Here is a 6,989-nt window from a genome sequence, read left to right on the forward strand (position 1 = left end):
ATGCCGCTAGCAAAAGGTTTGCGGTAAGAATGCGTGCGTGCTCTAAAGCCAGCGTATCTAAAATATTCGTCATGCAAAGGGCATTGGCTCAAAGCTGGCATTAATAATGGCAACGATATGGCTCAACACTGGTGCTACGCTGGCAGCACGATGGCTGCTGCCTTGGCATAACATTGGTCCAATCTTGGCTTTAACGCTGGTCCTACGATGGCTGCTCAATTGGCATAACATTGGTCCAATCTTGGCTTTAACGCTGGTCCTACAATGACTGCTTAATTGGCATAACATTGGTCCAATCTTGGCTTTAACACTGGTCCTACGCTGGCAACACAATGGCTGCTGCATTGGCATAACATTGGTCCAATCTTGGCTTTAACGCTGGGCCAGCATTGGATTGGATTGCACTTTGCCAATATGCCAACATTGGTCCAACATTGGTACCAATTTCTGCCAGCATTTGGCCATGGTTGGGCCAATGCTGGTGTGCTGCCTGGGATACATCGAGGAAATTCTGGAAACCAGCAATGCGTTTGTCCTCTCGGATTCTGCCGCATCTACCCCGACGACCGTAGTTCCCGAGCCCCAGACTTGGACATAAATCCAATTCTACCCGTGATTAAGCAGCAACAGCTCCGAAGTCTAGTTCGACTATACAAAGAGTGCTTTTCGACGTCATCAAGGATTCGGCGAACCCCAGTCGCAAAACATCGCATAATAACCGAAGAGCGCACTCGACCTCTCCGCCAAAGCCCTTACCGAGTTTCGACGCGCGAACGTGAAGCTATAAGGCACCGAGTTGACGAAATGCTGCGCAGCGACATCATCCAGCCATCCAAAACCCGTGGGCGTCTCCTGTAGTCTTGGTTAAGAAAAAGGACAGAACCCTACGTTTCTGCGTCGATTATCGTCGCCTGAACAAGATTACGAAGAAGGACGTATACCACGAATAGACGATGTATTGGATCGACTCTGCAACACTAACTACTTCTCGTCAATGGACCTCAAGTCTGGCTATTGGCAAATAGAAGTCGACGAAAGAGATCGCGAAAAGACGGCCTTCATCCCCCCAGACGGCCTCTACGAGTTCAAGGTTATGCCATTAGGACTGTGCTCGGCGCCTGCAACGTTCCAGCGCGTGATGGACACGGTTTTAGCAGGACTGAAGTGGCAGACCTGTCTCGTTTACCTGGATGACGTCGTAAGCTTCGCCGGAAATTTCGACGATCACCTCAGGCGGCTTGCGACAGTACTAGAGGCCATCAAGTCATCAGGGCTCACTCTGAAGCCCGAAAAGTGCCGCTTCGCTTACGATGAGCTTCTGTTCCTAGGCCACGTAATCAGCAAATCCGGTGTCCGCCCAGACCCACGAAAGACAGCTGCCATCGCACAGTTCCCGCAACCCATCGAGAAGTGCGTAGATTACTTGGCATGTGTGCCTACTACAGGCGCTTTGTCAAAGACTTTTCCCGCATCGCTGAGCCGTTGACACGTCTAACTAAATGTGATGTTGAGTTGAGGTGGGAAACGCCGCAGGCCGACGCATTCGAAGAACTGAAACGACGCATGCAGTCGCCGCCGGTACTTGCGCACTTCGACGAGTACGCCGATACAGAAATCCATACTGACGCCAGTAGCCTAGGCCTCGGTGCCGTTCTAGTCCAGAGGAGAAACCGAGTCAAACAGGTGATAGCTTACGCTAGCCGCACTGTAAAAAATCGTCCGTTGTTTTTACGGGAATTCGACCGTCAGTTTTGGCTGCAAACTTGTTCCCGTAAAAATTACGGATCTGTTATTCCTAGTCACGGGCCTTCCTTGTGACGTTCACACCTTTCCCGTAAAAATAACGTAGACTCGTAATTTTTTTACGGGTACCGTCAGTAAAATTTACAGTTCCTCCTGAAAATCACTCGTCAGTTGTTTTACTTTGCTATTAAATACCACCCTTACGGCATGAATTCCGCCGGCGAAAATGAAGCTAGACACTGCACAACTGCATCTTTAATTTCAATATTGAACGATACTGTCCCTTAAAAACAATATATTAGCGTACTGTACTTTTAATCGCTTGTTTCACGCGGTCTGACTGTTCCGAATCTGAATGTTCTAGTCAGGGTAGTCGGGATGCGGAACTCTCCTTTCCTGCAACAAAATATATCGCACATACTGACTGAAGCTGAAATAGGCTGCAACACAACTAAGCACCAATGCAGTGCAAATACCGCATCAGAGAAAATAAACAATATACTGCGACAGCTGCCAGTAATTTGCAGGTAATTAAGGGCACCATAATCGTGGCCACTATTTTGTAGCGATGCATTATTCTTTGCTGTTCTTATAATCCACCACAAATGCCTGTCTGATCCTATTGATAATGAGGGCACACCACTGGCCAAGCACGAAAAGCCTGAAAAAGTACAGAATCGGAAAAGGCATCGCTAGAAAATATCAGCGCTGTCAACAGAACAAATAGAAATAAAGTACGCGAGCAGCTTAACTTATTGTAATGGCCATCTCACTTTTTGAAACACAACTGATACAGAATGAGAACTTTACACTGGAAAACATCCAGTGATGTTTTATAGTGAACAACAAATATTTCAAAACACTTTATTGCACTTTACGTAGCTTTAAAATAATTTCTTGTGTAGATGACTTGGTGAAAGGGAACCATTTCTGTAGTTCGCATTTCAAGGTTCTGGGCTGCTTGACAGACGAGAAAGTATCCCTGCGTGTGGTCAACTAGTTCGTGCTGTGGGGCAAAGTAAAAAGAATGACTCAGTGGGCTTCCAAATGTTATAAAGAGACGCTTACATAGAATGTGAGTGCTCTTGAAACGAGTGGTTTGCATTTTATGAAAGGTAGAATGACTTATAACATATTTTCAAAGTTAGCGCACAACAGAGAAGGGAGGTATATGGGGCAGACTTACCTAGATGTTCCATTCACACTCAGTAATGCGCTGCACCAAGGCAAGAACTTTCTTGCTGACCGCCACATTTCCTTTTTTGCCCTTCCTACCACGGTCTGGATTTATGCCAAAAAGTGCCCTAAATGCCCCCCCCCCCAATAAGGAGAAGGCAGGCATAATTGCAATAAAGCCTATATATAACGACATTTAAAAAATGATTCGGATAATCTGGATTTTTTTTTTGAATGCCACAGCTCACGCTGATTTCATGGTGCGTACGAAGATCACAGTTTAAAGGGAATAATAGCACATATTGGGTGCATTTTGTTGCTGAACTGTCCTGAGAAAACTGAGTACTAAATATTAATTTTCGCTGTTTAATAGTAAGCTCTGTCGTTAACATAATGAGACACTAACATACTGGCAGCATAGGATATTCACAGGAAGTCATTAGTTATATTTTTAATCACAGGTTTCATGGCTTATGTGGAAATTATAGAAATGGTGACAGTGAATGTTTATTGCAAGTCAATATTTTTAAAATTCAAGAGAGAGAGCATGCGGTTTAAAACACTTGTCCTGAAATATCGGCTTCAAGTACACCAACATTCCATATTGGTTTGCAAACCCTTGCATATGGAGGTCTCAGTTGTAGAACCATACGGAATGCTAATGTACTTGGCACCAACATTTCCAGCCAAATATTTCGAACTAGGTGCTTGCGTTAGATATTTCCAAAAATGCGCCAGCCTAAAACAATAACTAGCCCCAATTTTGCGATCACCATACTTGGTGTAAAACAGAGAAATAAAGTTACATATTTTAGTTTATTACACCGTCTTAACGTTCATTTCGCATTATATTGACTTCTTATCTCAATAACTAGACTGTAAATACCAAATTTTAATGGTCTGCCGTTCCGTAAATAAAAGAGGCCTGTACAACGATGTAATCATCACTACTGCCTGCTTTGTGTAGCATGGCAGTGTAATAGGACAGCCCATAATTGCAAGTGCCTCATGTAATTCCTTAAGATAAATCAACAAAACACTCTGCGCTATACGGCTGCTACATTACAACTCCTTTAAGTACTTATCCAATAAAAATTGAAGCTCTTTGGCACCATTTATAGTCAACGAAATGCCAAACAAACTTTGAATGCACGTACACTGTAAACAGAAAAACACCCAGATGGGCATTTTTGGCTTGTCCTCTAGCGCATTCCCTTTTGTACATGTTTCTACTCTCATTGAATGGGAGTGCAATAATACTCCCATTTAGATGAGAGTGTTTGCAGTGTACATCAGGAGCAATCAGCAGTACCATTTTACTCCCGCTTGCAGAAATTCGAAGAGGTACAATGGCAGTTTTATTATTTCCATTTGAGAGCATTTGCGGTGGAATCGAGGAGTTTTCTTTGGTGTTAATTTAAGAGTAAATAGGTGGAAATAAAGGCATTGTAGTTTACTCCCCCCTACCCCCCCCCGTTTTTTAGGCAGTAAATGGGAGCAATTTTTACATCCAAAATAAACCCCTTCAAAGCTTTTATTCACTGCTGGAAGCTCAAAATGCAGTCCCGTGAAAATGCAAGCCATTGGCTTGCATTCCCACGAGACTGCTTTTTGAGCACTTAAAAGTGGTTAAAAGCTTTGGAGGGCTTTGTTTCGGGTTGTTCAGACGCCAGGGTAGAAACATCTTGGAGTTCTTGTGCACTATGAAAGATTACATGCAAAGCAAGCACTCACAAAATATTTTATTAGAAATATGACATTTTATATATTGCAGTCCTGCGGTTCTTTCCAACAATGAGTACAAATGGTGGCTAGACAGTTTGTACATGTTTAGAACAGTATTTTTAAAGATACAGGTAATGTACAAAAATTCCATTCCGAAATTCCGAGACCGAGACCACTATGTTGCAGCGAAGAACAGAACTGCCGTTATCCTAAATGCATCGGTGCACATCGCACTGGATAACTTTGCAGCTGCGGAGTTGGCATTTCTGCTTCCCAATACATCAGTGATTGCCCAGCCCTTGGACCAAAGCACCATTAAGGCTGTGAAACTCTACACAAGAATCGGCTGCAAAGAAGTTTTTCAGGCGTTGAGTGTGGCCACTGGTTAGTAGCCTATGGCTCTTCCAGGGAGTCTGCATGGCCTCTGAAAAAATTGATTAGTTGAAGAGCTTTGACGCGCGGCTTTGTGTGCGTTAAGTTCAGAAACGCATGTTCTATGAATGTTAACATTTTGTGCGCCTTTCGTGGGTATTCCACATGAAACACCCAAAAGGATGCAAAAAGGCAGGCTACTCCCGAAAGCAGCGAGGAGACTTGAAACACTAGTTGCTTGTCGATGTGCAGTGCCAATCCTTCACCCTGCACCAGACACGGGGTCAGCGGGGCTTCTTCCTACGGTTAAAAAAAGGAATGCTATTGTGTAAAGTCTTTTAGAGTCAATAACGCTGAACCAACTACAAAAAAAAACATTTTCCCTTTAGACCCACACACGAGTAGTGGGTGTTTAAGAGAAAGCCGGACATGTATAGTGACTATTGATATCCTGATAAAAAAAAGACTTTCTTTCCTTTGTTTTTGCTGCCCAAGTGCTGAGGACAACGAAATTAGTTTTCAAGAAAAATTTGGCTTCACAAAAAAAATATAAGCACCTAATGAGTTAAAGTACTTGTTGCAGATCTTTCCGAATTCACATTTTGGTTGGCTCCCAAAGCAAAGGATGGTGGGTACTGCTCTAAGAATACTTAGCAATAGACTACAGGTCAAAAGCCTTGATTCCGTTTTGCGCCGTAAAGTAAAGGAACCTGCTATAAGCACACAGACCCCATGTGTCGCAATGGTGGAACCATTTATTCAGCCACATTTCTCATTTTCCAATTCCAAAACTAAAATAATGCAACTTGTTTTTTAAGATTGCTTTAAGTAAAGCCAATAAACTTATTTTGGAAACATTTAGGGAAGTCAGACTGCTTTTTTGAAGAGTATCGTAAAGCTCATTTACTGATCTGGCCAAACTTGAGCACCTCTCGTGGGACATTTAGTGCTGTTGAGGGAAGAGATACTTGGTCGAAATTAAACTTTCATGGCAACAAGTTGGCAAAATTTTGAAACCGCGCACTACATAAATTGAAATAAGAATAAAGAAAAATCTCTAATATGCAACACTTCGTTCTTGCTTTTGATATTGTAGCAGTGATACTGTGCGGTAATCAGTTGCGATTGAGGCAATTGACAAGTAGTCTGTCGCTAAATATTTTTAGAGCTATAGCTACGATACTTTTCTATTAGTACTTAACCAAATGTGGATTCATAAAAAATTTGCACAGAACAGTTCTGGCTCACCAGGCAGTTCAATACTTTTGCATAGAAAACAATGGTTTCATTGTACATGACACTCAGCCAACCGATTACAACTTTTTCATTAAAATTAAGTAGCCACCTACATGCACCGGACAAACATGCGGTACTTGAAGGGCTACTAGAGGCAAATACTAAGTCAATGTAGATTGTCAAAATTTCATTCTAGAAACCTCGCTACACTTGTTTCGTGCCAAGAAAAGATAAAATCAAGTTTGAAGGGTCCGGATGCCTTTGGCGCAATTCATATAACCAGCCCGCAAGTGGCGACATTGCATACGCAGTCACCGCCCTTTACTGCCATCGGCGAGTAAAACGGTGCCCAACAGACATCACGGTTTTCTGCAGAAAGCGCAAACACGCAGCCAAGAAGCAACAGAGCCAAGAGAGAGCGTTGGATTCGCCACTGCAGCTGCTCTTGGTCGAGTGGTGTGGACTGTTCAGGAATACCACAATATCACATGGATGTGTCATTCTCTGCTACTCGCAGTACGCGAGTTTCTTGAGCCAGCGAAACCAGCTGAGCACTACACGATAACTACTGGAATGTGAAAAACAGGCGATAGAGTGGAGAAAATGAAACCCTTTAACCACCCGCGTGGTTGTCAGGGCTTCCTTTTTCTAAATATGAAATAGAACTGGACATCTTTTTCATCTTACAGTGCAATACAATTATCTATTACAAGTGGTTGATAACTAGCGACAGTTAT

General features: G+C 43.0%; 1 long non-coding RNA gene across 1 annotated transcript; it reads right to left on the reverse strand.

Moving 5' to 3' along the window:
• Positions 1-2,593: 2,593 nt before the first annotated feature.
• On the reverse strand, positions 2,594-3,042 carry LOC142578151 (uncharacterized). The gene is made up of 2 exons (XR_012827193.1): positions 2,930-3,042; positions 2,594-2,749 (listed from the first exon to the last, which is right to left on the reverse strand). It is a non-coding gene; the product is annotated as an uncharacterized LOC142578151 (long non-coding RNA).
• Between the last annotated feature and the right edge of the window lie 3,947 nt (positions 3,043-6,989).

Source organism: Dermacentor variabilis, chromosome 4 (assembly GCF_050947875.1).
Source record: "Dermacentor variabilis isolate Ectoservices chromosome 4, ASM5094787v1, whole genome shotgun sequence".
Classification (NCBI taxonomy): domain Eukaryota; kingdom Metazoa; phylum Arthropoda; class Arachnida; order Ixodida; family Ixodidae; genus Dermacentor; species Dermacentor variabilis.